General features: G+C 39.8%; 1 protein-coding gene across 3 annotated transcripts in view; it reads left to right on the top strand.

Annotated features, from left to right (window-relative positions):
• CDIN1 (CDAN1 interacting nuclease 1) overlaps positions 1-12638 on the top strand; it is a 245025-nt gene that overhangs the window by 208722 nt on the left and 23665 nt on the right. The window lies entirely within an intron of this gene.

The following is a 12638-nucleotide window of genomic DNA, read 5'->3' as shown; positions in this document are numbered from 1 at the left end:
ACTATAGTCTAGATCAGGGGTCGGCAAACAGCGGCTCATGAGCCACATGCAGCTCTTTGGGTACGTACGTGTGGCTCTGAAGTAAAATTGAAAATGAAAATAAAACTATCATAGTTTCATTTATAAAATTTTTAAAGGCTATTATTCACATAATGGTGATTCCATTTGTTTTATGGCTCTCGAATAATATTTAAATTGTTGTGAGGGACAGGATTGGCTCTTCTGTCTCAAAAGTTTGCCAACCTCTGGTCTAGATTATGAGAAGCTCAGTGATCTTCACTCAGATCGCTTACTCCTTACATCTTCATTCATCCACAAACATTTTATTGGGCACCAAACTGTGTGTCCCCTGGGCTTTGCCCTGGGAACATAGAGGCATATAAGAGACAGCCTCCATCCTCACACAGATCTCAGGCCCTGGAGGCATTAGCCAACAAATACAGGCTGTGACCCTGCAGCCTTTTACATAGTGAGGGAGGCAGCACACTCAACACCATTCGTGTTCCAAACAGCATTTTGGTGTCATTCCTCCTCAGAAGAATGGCTTCTTATTTCCTCAAAAGGTTTTCTCCTTAGAGGAAAATATTCTCAGGTTGTGTTAGCAGAGTGTTGGCCAGTAGGCATAGTTTTTCCTTCAACAGAGATCCCTCTCCCAGAAGTAGTTCATGGATCAGACTCACACTAATTAAGAACTAGGAGCTAGTTTTCTTTCACGAGGCCAATAATTACCAACCCTGGCTTTTTGAGGGTGTGTCCAGTTATCTTAAGGGACATGGAAAAAATTGCCAAAGTAAAAGTAATTCTTATCCCCCATAATTTATAAACCAAATATGTATAATGAGAAACACTACTGTAAAAGGTCAGTGGTATGGCAAAAACAAGCTGCAAGGAGGAGGGACTTTGTTCCCAAAAGTGGGGCAGTGGGGTTTTCCATTAGGTCAGCAACAATGTGACGATGTAGCAGCCGTTTACATTTTACAAGAAAATGGGCTGCATTTTAATATTTCTAGTCAATCATCACTCTCTAAATTAAGTAATAATTCAACGCTTTTGTTCTTGCTTTAAATTGGTTTGGTACTAAGCTGTGAAATGGTAATAGCATTTTCAAATTTAGAATTTTTATGATATTTTAAGTTGCAAACAACTCTTTCAAGCCAGGAGAGAGAACAAGACAGAGCGTACAAGCAAGCACGTTTATATGTGTGTTGCTATGAACTAATGTATACAGGAGATTTTCATCTGGGAGTTCTCAGTGCATTATGATGCAAATTGCATTTTTAAACCGGCCCAACTATTGATGGCTATATTGAATGGAATAATTTATTACAGAAGTATTCTAGTCAGATGACATTTCATCATCAAATAACAGTAAACACAATAGCCATTTCCCATAAGACTGTTCTCTTGAGCCAAGGGCTTCAAAATGAAAATAAAACTTGCCTTGTTCCAAATAGAGCATTGTACTAAACAGTTGTTTATTACACAAGAGAAGAAAAGAGGTCTGCCAGCCAGACATAGTGGACCGGAAAAACATGCCGTTGTGTCAGATCATCCCAAGAAATCTCCATTTTTCCCTCCATTCCTAATAATGTTTGACAAGTGGAGATGAATTTTTAAAATCCAAGTCTCTTTTATGCCACTCATTGGGCTAATACTATAAAATCTCTCCTCGGGTACTCAGAGTATTACAACATCAATGACCTGTCAGCAGCTGCACACAGTGTTTCTTTTTAAGACCGTGTAAAGCTATGGTTAAATTCTAATTTTCTAAAATAGGTTTAAGTATGGGGAGAGCCAAAATTAGGTGCACTTTCCTTGCTCGAAATCAGACCACAAATTGTACATTGTACTTACAGAGATGATTAAGGCGGTCCAGCCGCACACCAGCAGTTCAGCAGATTAATTGGAGCATGCAGATTTGTGTAAAAACATATGTTGGGATTGGGGGAGCCTTTTCTTTTTTTTTAAGTTTTTTGCAAGTTCCTGTGAGTAATTTGCACGTTATCTAATTCTCCCCTACAAGTCTAAGATTCAACTCAGATAAGCCAGGGGTCCACTATTTAAGTACTTTTGTCAAAATGGAAATGCCTTAGTGATACCTTTCTCCCAATTAGTTGGCGACAACCTTTTCCACTTAGTCAACCCCAAAGCTTTCATTATTTTAAAGCTTTCATTATTTTAAACATCTTTAAAATGAAACTGAAGCCGCTTGTTTAAACAATGTATGGTCTTAGGAGCCAAACAGCGCTGAAGCCTCTGAGCCCTGATATGGGTGACTATATCGTGAGCACTTAGGAAACGTAAGCTGGAGTTTGCTAGAAACTGTGGATTACAAATAACTTGCACAGGGTTCTAATAAAAATTTGATCAAGTATGCAAAGTGCCTGGCAGAGTGCCTGGCGCTTAGCAGGGTTGGCGGCGGGGCTCAGTCCCTGCTGGCCGGGTACAAGTGGTGGCTGGGACGGCCAGGGAAGGAAGATCAGTCATGACTGTGTGATGACGGTGGAGAGTTTGGGCCTCTGGGCAGTTAAGTCAGTTATTTCAGGGGCAAAAATCAGTGTCTAGCAAGCAGTACTTGCTGAAAGCCGTTGGGAAGAGCTCCCCATTTCTGGTCCTTGCCGTATATCATGCGATAATCACTGGTCTTTATGTCCATGCTCACTGAAGAATCTGTCTGCTGGAAATGTTCCTGTTGCCCTGGTATTGGCTTCGCAGCAGTAAAGAATAATCTCTCATTCTGTGGATAAAACCTCTCATCTTTCACGAGGACTTTTGGTTATTGGGCTTTTGTGGGATCTCATCTTAAATGATGCTTAAAGGTTGAGTTATACAATCTCACCTGTTTCCCTCTGGTTCTGTTTGGTAAGTAAATGCTCCCTTTATTTCTGTTTCTTCATGTGCTTGGTATCCCTCCTCCCCTCTGCTGTTTTTTTCCTTTAGTCCCATAAACATAATTGTTGCACTGCGGGGACTCGCGTAGAAATAGACTGGAGTTCCTGTTGGCACCATGCTCAGAACAGTCTGCCTGCTGATTCCATGGTGCTGCATGGGTGTGATGTTTCCCCACCCAAGTGGAATCATCAAGAACTGTTAACTTAAGTGGTGCCTTGTTTTGGCCATGAGGAGAGGGGTCGCCTTCCTGAGTGATCTGTAAGGTTGATTCCAAATGTCAGGGGGCTGCCCTGTAGGGTTTAGCTTCCTTGCACAGATTCACCAAAAAGAGCCTTGATGATTCTTTCTTTTATATATTTCTGAGAATGGAGTGAATGGCTAACCTGTACATGGAGGAAGTTCCACGCTGTTGAATCAGCTAGGGAAAATGTCCCTAAGTCAATCACAGAGCAGCTAAGTGTGCCCTCATATACTTGGATTCTCATCATAGGAAAATTGTGAATGTAGTCACTTGCCGAAAGAGGCACTGAGCACGGATGACCACTAATTTCAATAATGTCTTTGATATTCTTCTGGGTCCTGCTGTTAAATGAAGAAAAGAGCTGGGTCAGCCACACGCTTGGATCTGCCGAAAAAAATGTCAGATGATTGCTGACATTTTGGGAGCACATGACTAACCCAAGCGAGTTGGGTAGCCATGAACATGAAGGGGAAATTTAGCCAGGGATACCTGTGAAGCAGGTGCAAAGGCCTATATACAAGTGTCTACAAGATACAAGTACACTGATACACACATTCATGTATTGGATTGTCGGAAAAGTCATGACGCATTTTTGCAATGAAAAACAGAAAAATACCTCATGACTTTTCCGACAGCCCAATATGCACTTTCGTTCAAAGAAGAGCCGCTGATCATAGCCTAAGCTGGTGATTGGACTTGGGCCTTTTCTACACATTACAGCTTGAAAACTTGATCTCCATTGACTCATGGAGAAGCCGTTCGCATTACCTTGTGCAGATAATTAATTGGAAGTTAAGCACCTCTCAGGAGCTCAAATATTTTTTACAGAAAAAATTGGTAGATATGCCATAATTCTTGAACACAAGATTTTTTTTAATTTTATATATGTTTTATTAGTTTCAGGTGTACAAAACAATGCAATAGTTATGAACCCAAGATTTATTGTAACTGAGAAACTGCTTGCCCAAAGTTTAATTCAATCCTCTATTTGTTAAGACTTGTTATTGTGACACACTCTATACCATATTAACACTGCTCACAGTGGTTGCTCATACACCTGTGAAAGGCCTTTCAGAATATTGGCCAATATTTTAATAATTCTGCCTAAAACCTCATTAAATTGAGATCAACGAGTAACACTAAACACGGAGACATGTAACCCTTTTTGATATAATGAAAAGCTCATTAATCCTGACTTCCCATAACTACCAACACTGACAGTGTCCATAAAGTAAGAAAATTAAAGTTAAACAAATAAGGAATATTTCTAAGGAAGCATGCATGGCCTTAATATAAAGCTGATTTCACTTTTAATTAGAGTTTAAGTCAACAAGGCTTAAAAATACGTGTTTTTAAGTAACTTTCTATTCCTTTAGATAAAAATCTAAATTCTCATTCCTATGAATTTACAATATTGTTGCCATCATCAATGACTAATGGAAGTTGGGTTTTGTTCTTTGTCTCCTCCTAACTCTGCTTATTAGGAATGCTACTTTTCTATTTAAAAAACTAGTATTTCTGAAATCGTGCTAGATCTATAGATTTCAATGTTGTAGTAATTTGTACACTGTGTATAATGTACTCCTGCTCCAATGGGCCCATCATGTCATTGTAACAGCCTCGCCTTTTTTTTCTGTCAATCTTATAACCTTTTTATCCTGTGTCCTTCTGACTGGGTCTATGGCTACAACTCCCAGAATGCCAATTATTTAATTATGTACCAGGGGTGCCAGGAAAATGTATCCAAGTAGACACCTTTTTTTTTTTAAACTTTATTGAGGAACAGTGTGTTTTTCCAGGACCCATCAGCTCTAAGTCAAGTTGTTGTTTTCAATCTAATGGTGGAGGGTGCAGCTGAGCTCCAAGCCAAATCGTTGTTTTTTCAATCTACTTGTAGAGGACGCAGCTCACTGGCCTATGTAGGAATAGAACTGGCAACCTTGGTGTTATGAGCACTGCGTTCTAACCACCTGAGCTAACCAGCCGCCCTCCAAGTGGACACTTTGGTCAACGTTGCTCAAGCAGTACTTCGCCGTAATCAGAAGTGTCTGGATGCTGATGGTAACCACTTTGAGCACCTCTTGTAATTGCAGAAGACAAATATGACTTGTATTCATCTTTTATTGTTGGTATATATTGAGTATTAACAATTTTAATTGTTTTTTTTTTCTTTTCTTAAAATGTGTATACGATTTTTTGGTACCTTCGGTACATGATCCTATTAGACTCCAGTATATAAACCACCAATATATCAGGTGCTGCCCATTCTCCAGCTAACTTGCTCTCATTCTCCTCCTGCTGCCTCTCCATCTAGCTTTGTTCATTTCTTCACCACCAAATGTCTTCAAAGAGTCACCTGCACTTGGGGTCCTTGCTCCCCACGCCTCTGCGGTCTCTGTGTAACTGCTGCTCCAGCGTCCCCTGATCAGGCCCAGCAGAGATACCTTGGTCGTTGTCTTGCCTGACCACCCTCCTCCTTGACACTGTCCGTCCCAGTCTTTGACTGTGTGGTCCTCGTCTTTCCTGACTCTCCCTCTACCCCATTGATGCCTCTCAGGCTGCGCAATCTTGCAGGCTCGCCTTCCTCCCCTGGCCCCTGACATTCTCAGCCCAAGTTTTCATCCTCAGACCCCTTCTTTGTATTTATTCCCCTAACCAAATCTTGTTCCTCTCCTAACTTCAACATAACTTCCAAATGTGTGTCATCAGTTTAGATCTTTTTCCTGAGTACCGGATTCCATGCCTACTGCACTGATTCTCAAACTGACTCCTAGGTAAGTGCTGGACACAGAGGCCTTCATTCTTATCCTTGCTCTTGTCTTGTCTTTACTTTCCAGCCTTCTCCATTACATTCTCTTCCTCACCCTTCAAAACCAAACAAATTTCTCCCCTTTAGTGAAATTGCTCCCACTGTCACTCCTGCACACACACCCCCATCAACAGCACTGAACTGGGGTAGCTTTTCAAAAATTACAGTGCAGTAACTAGTAGCTTTGGTTTCACATTGAACCCACAGTTTCATTTGCATTAACAAGGATACTCAACTATTAAGAATGATGCAAAGACATAAGGACCACATCTTTATCATTCCAAGGCGTTTTCTTTTTTTTTTTTACCTCCTGACCTCTTTACCCTTTTAACCTCCTTAAAATCTATAAGCACTTGTGTATAATTTAAAAAGTTATTCGGTCTTTTGTTATTTGAATATCCTGTCTTTCATTGTATCCAGAACGATGAGTACTTTAAAATTATAGTGAATATACTTAACTCCCCCAAATCTATTAGGTTAACTAATTTTAAATCAGATGATATGTTCTTATCATAGCCCTATTGTGATCATATACATATTTATACCTTTTATTAATTCTGAGGCAATTAAATTTTAATTACACTATAGATATAGTCAACTCCGTTACTTAAGGACTGATTTCTGTTTGTTTGAAAAATGTTACAAGTCTTTGTTTTCATTTCATTCCCATTGTATTGCTATATGAATCATAGCAAAAGGCCAAAGTCAGGTAACACGTATGACATATTTAATATTTCTCTAAATACATTAGGAGAGCTAATATGTTCATAATTTTTGATAGGAAGTATGCAACTTGCAGTTATAAAATTGGACTAAGGCCAATATGCTTTTACTTACCTGAAAAGATAAAATGTTGCCCCACATTTAAAAAGAAATATAATGCTAATTATATTTTTAAAGAAAAGATAAGTAGTTTGAACTGAGGCATGATTTTTTTTTTAATTCTTAAAACTCTAATTAGTATATCCTGACAGATAAAAATTAATGTTACCTTTGGATGTTTGAGGATGCCTGACAAAAATCCTATTTTATGGAATCTAAAGATTTGCCTGTGGATATAAAGTGAAAAATAGCTTGTCAGAGGTTATGACATCAAAATGTAAAATATCTCCATTAGTTTCAAAACAAAATTATTATTTAAATGCATCTTAGTAATGATTAGCAATTACTTCAAATTTGTGCTATTTAAATACTCTCTGAACAATAATAATGAATCTTTTGATCTCCCTGTATGAGCTAAGATGCAAAATATAAGAACTCATTTTTTAATTCTAACTCACCTGGAAGAATAATAAATGTAATAGGAGAGGTTGGGTAAAATGGTTTCACCAGAACTTTTCAAGTTCCTCCGTTATTCCTGGTTAAGAAGCTCAATCCTAACTTCAGTGTCTTGCCTGTAAGTCTCTGGGGACTCACTCAGCTTCCCTAAATACTTCTTCCTAAATAACATATCAGCATTTTCTAGAAAGCATAAAACACTGTGCAAATGTAAATTGGTGCTATTTTCTCATGTGTAGAAAAAAAGGAAAGTGCCTTTACAGCTTAGTAGTTTGGTTCTTTAGTCCTTTTATCCTTATCAAGATTAGTAAAATAGAAGTCTTTCTTCTTTTTCCCATGTGTCCTAAAGTATAAAATAAAGAAGAGCCTGCAGAAGTATACTCTAGACTGACTATCCCCAGTGCCTCAAGTCCTTGGATAATGTCTGCCATTTAACTTTGGATAATTTATGTACAGTTGCATAAAGAAACTGACCCCCCACACACCATTTGAAGGGTCCCAAACATTTTAAATAAAGCTAAATTGAATTATGCTAAGCACTTTGAAAACAGAAGCTAGGCATTGAGAAAACATGTACACCCTAAATCTTCTGTGACCTTGTTTCTCATGGTATATATACTTTTAAAAGTTTGTAAGTACTGCTGCATCTAAGCAAAATGAAGATGCATAATGACAACTTTTGTCGTTATAATATTATAAACATTTTACAGTTGCTGAATGAATGTCATTAATCCTAAAAAAATAAGTGAGATTAAATAAAAGAACAAGCACCCTTATGTTTCCGTCTCTCAATTAAATTAAGACAAAGTTCGAATGTCACACTATGAGTCTAAAAGGCTTCCTCTTAAAATTATGCCCCATAATATCCTTCTTCCTTGTAAAGTTATTGTTTTCATCTTCTGAAATGTCTGATCTTGTCCTGGAGGACTTGAGCACAGCCTCTCACCATCTGATGGCATTATAGTTAAGAGTCTTCAAAATCTGACACAGGGACTGTTAGTCCTACCTAGGACAGATCCAGCCTAGAACTAGTGTGTAATCTTGGGTGAGATAAAAGAAGTCTTTCCAAATGGCAACTGTAGTCTATTTCTGTAAAACCAATGCCTGGTCCGAAAATAACCCTAAAGGGCATTATAAATATGTCAGGAGCTCTCGTGATTGATCCGTGTTGGATATATCATGGAAATAGACAGAAGGCACAGAGGTTGCTTCCCTGTGGAAATCGTGGTGGTAAATTGCCATGTGTGTGCCCATTAGGAGCCGCGCTGATTTGATTGTGGATGTAACCACTTTACAGACTGGACTTTTGGCCTCTTGAGATCTTTAGCATCCTTCCATGAAGTCTAAATAACATAGTATCTTGCTCCCCGGCCTCAAGCACAGATTTTGGCAGGGGATCAGAACTGTTGCCTGCAGTCTTTCCTGGTCCTAAATTAAATACATCTTTCCCAGAGTTGTTACTACTCAGAAGTATGGTGAGAAGCGGATTTGTATGACCCTAAGAGGTAAGGGTGGAGTGCCAGTGTTGTAAGGTTACATACCACAAAGGTTAAGAGAATAAAATCGAAACTGAAAGGGAAAAGTCCCAGACCCATTTTGCTGTAAAAATATTCCAACAGACTTCCTGAGAGAGAAAAAATATTAGTGTGGAAAGTAGTAACTAACTTTCCTCTGACTGTACCAGTCAATACCCATGGCTCCCCTGTTTGGAGAGGTATCAGAAAGCTCATCAAGTAAACAAAGGCAAATGATTGAGTAAGGCAAATAATATGTCTGTTTTTCAGACTGTTCAGCCCATCCTATAAATGCTATTAGGTTCAGGATCTAGACCAGACCTAAGCGAAATAGCTGTGTAATTCTACTCAGCATAACTTTTCTACCTGTCATTCATTTATTCAGCAAACATTTATTCAGAGTCTTCCATGTGCCATACATCACTAAAAGCCAGGTAATGATAAAGTAGACAAGATACTGCTTTTCTGGAACAGACTGTCTGTGGAGGAGGTAAACATTAAACAAATAAATATGTAATTGTAACATCTTTTAAATTTAGAGTTTGGCGATGAGAGACCGGTTCATGTTGCCATTTTGCTTCTGAATTCTTTAGAATAGTAAATCCCATAAATCAAAATAAATCCCATACATTTAAATGGGGTTTATAATAGCATATATCTGCAGAGTCATAAAGAGCACATTAAAAATAAATAGCAAACTTAGTGGTTATTTATGCAAGGCATTGGACCTAATATTAGGAAGTTTTGTTATTTAATATCCAGTGTTGAATGAGAGTTTGGACTCAACCAGTTGCCATAACTAATTCTTCATATTTTTCTTCCCTTTCCCTTTAACACATGTTTCTTTTAATAGTGATAATGGATCTATTTTTGTAGTGGCCCTCTTAATAATGATGTGGAATGGGGCTTTCTCTGTCTTTGACATTAAATTTTACTAGTCTGACAAGGATTCAGCTACATCAACAACTGCACAAAAAGGAAGGTCTTTCTGCAAGCATGAGGCACTCGCAGATTACTTCAAATATCATCTTGCATTGGCCTTAGCATGGCCTGTTAGTTCAAGCCCTAAAAATAAACACCTATTAATCAGCTAATGGCAACATGGGTGGACCAGCTCTCTGACGGCGGGGACCTCAGTCTAACCTCGTTCAATAGCTTGTCTTATGTCACCCAGGATGAGGCGGTTTACAGCCAGGAATGCCTCTAAAAGAAGACAGTCACAAGCTTAACTAAATGTTTAAAATAACCTCTGTAACTCCTCTCCACACTGACAGATTGCTTTCAACTCGGTGGAATCAAACCACAGCCCCAGCCCCAGTGGCCTTCGCGAGCCACAGCGTTTGTAAAATAAAACCTCAGGTTCAGTGCAGCTCTCCCTTGTCTTGCTTTTAATCAAAAAACAATCAGAAGGGAACTTGCTCCTGGAAGTCCTTATCTTCATAAAATTTAGCTAATGACTCCTGTTAAGTTAAATAAGGTTGCTGTGTAAGTCGCTGAGGAAACTGTTAGCCGGTCACCTCGTGCCCGCAGACTTCTCAAAGAATACAAATTGGAGGAACCCCGCGGAGCTGAGCTAGGACTGTTTATCTACACATACTTTGTCCCAACAGCTCCGGAAAGCTGAGCCCCCGGTATAGTTTTCAGCGTTTGTTGTTTTTTTTTGTTTTTTTTTTTTGAATGGCAGTGTTTTTTTCTGTATGGAGTGGAAATGGTGGGAGGAGGGTTTGTTTTATTGTATACTTTTCTTTAATGTGTTTATCCCCAGATAAATGCACTGTAGTAGATACTTTGGCCCTGCGCAAAGTAAATATTTAGCTGGCAGATTCCACACAAAAACATGGCCCGGGGTATTTCGGTTTCAAGAAAGAGGGTCACTGGGAGCGAGGGGCTGGTGTACACTGCCGATGGGGTTGGCAGGAGTGAACTCTCTAGGCAGCCTCTCCTGTGCCTTCATAGCACCTGCGTCAGCTAGTCAGTGCCCTCTGGCCCTGAGAAGCCCCACTCGCACCCCACTTTTCCAGCTGGGTCTTCTGCCAAGCCCACCATGTTTCTTTATTCCAACCTTTCCTGCACTGCCCTCAAAGCCTCCAAGCTTTTTCTCATTGTGCTGTCTGCGTGGGCGTCTCTCTCCACCTGAAGCACCTTCCCTCCTACGCACGCAGTGAACCTTGACTTCCGGACTCACGCCCAAGGTCACCTCACCTCTGCCCAGAGCTTCCCTGACCTGCTCTAGGCTATGACAGGCTTTCTGCACACTTCCCTTACAACATTTGTCTCCTCCTGGTACACTGCCTCCTAACCTGTGGGTCTGCCTTCCTACCAGAGCCCCTGGAAAGGCAGAGACTGTGTTCATGTGATCTCTGCATCCTTGGGGTACAGCATCCTTTTTAGGAAGGCAGGAGGTGGTGTTCTGCCTGTTCTACATTTGGGAGAAAAGGGGGGTTGGCTTTGCACGTGGCAAGAGCACTGCACAGGAAGATGGTGGAGCTGGCTTCAAGCAGGCGCTGCCAGTTGCCCTCTGTGATCTTAAACAAGTAATTTGACCTCAGAGGGCCTCAGTTTCCCGATTTGTCAAGTCAAAATAAGGCGGTTTTTTGAGGGCCAGCTATATTACTGTACGATTTGTGAAATTATTTTTAAAAGCTCGGAAGCGGTCTGCCCATCATCTGCTGAAGAACAGAACCAGAGTTTACTAAAAATGTATCCTGTCCTTTGAAACCAGCCCTGCAGCTTTGCATACTCACACATGATCCTTCAACTCTTACTTTAAAAAACAAAAGTTTTTTCTCCTCAGTCTGTTATTTCTTCAGTGCAGTTGTCTAAGAAAGCATCTGTTGTCAGCCACAAGAAAACAAAGGGTTTGGCCACCATTAGAAATTGGTGCTACCTGCTGGGCTTCCTAAAGACCCATTGTGCGATTTCCCCATCTGCCTTAAAGGCCCAGCAGCCTCCATGTCCCAAAAGTTTTCTCTGTTCTTTTCATCAGGGCAACCTCTAACAGCAACTGTCATTTGTCTTCTAAGTCAGAAGCTTCCTTTATCTTCTTTCCAGAGTCTTTAAATATGAGTTAAAAATGCTCGAGGTTGTTCCTTTTATGTTGTCTCTTTTTTAATACTAAAATCATTTATTAAACTTGGCACAACTTTTCAAAATGCTCTTGGTCTAACAGGAAATGTGTTTGGGATGGTACAACAGGATCTCAAGGCACTGCCCTGAAATGTGTGTGTGCAGCCTTCTTTGTCATGTGACCCAATGTGAAAACAGGCACAGCATGGCAGTGTCATGTCAGTAAGAACCGGAACCTATATTTAAATACATGTTAAATCACTGACATCACCAGATTTCTGTCGGGCCTCTTGAAGTAGAGTTTCTCCTGGTCCCATGAAACTAATCAACTTTATTTTTTAAAGGCAGGAAAAACTGTGTGAAATGACGTTTCCTGCTTGCTGGCTCCAAGAAGCATCTAGTCTAGTTATAAATGTAGGCAATGTTTTGACTCTGGTTTACTTGTGCATCCTACCCCTCAGCTCTTCACATTTTCTCCCTGGGTAAAGTACTGCCTTGATTAGTATTTGACTGATGCAGTTTTCATTTTTTCCGGTGGGTTTATTTCTAGACCTCTGGACATAGATCTAACCATTCATTCTTTGCGGCGGGGATAAGAAGGATTGGGGAGGTTTCTCACTAGATTCCATATTGGTCAAAATTTTTGTAATGAGGCAACAATGGATATATACAAATTAAGCTCATTTATTCTCAAATCCACCTTGAACTCCCAGATACAAGTGCTGTTATACCTGCTTTATTGATAGAGAACTAAGAAACAGACAGTTAAAAATAGGAGGGATATTAAAGATGGTGTTGTCCAGCCTCCACATTTTATAGGAGAGGAAGGATTGTCCAA

This window comes from Hipposideros armiger, unplaced genomic scaffold (assembly GCF_001890085.2).
Source record: "Hipposideros armiger isolate ML-2016 unplaced genomic scaffold, ASM189008v1 scaffold_130, whole genome shotgun sequence".
Classification (NCBI taxonomy): Eukaryota; Metazoa; Chordata; class Mammalia; order Chiroptera; family Hipposideridae; genus Hipposideros; species Hipposideros armiger.
Note: the sequence above shows the minus strand (reverse complement) of the source record. Positions and strands in the feature narration are given on the sequence as shown.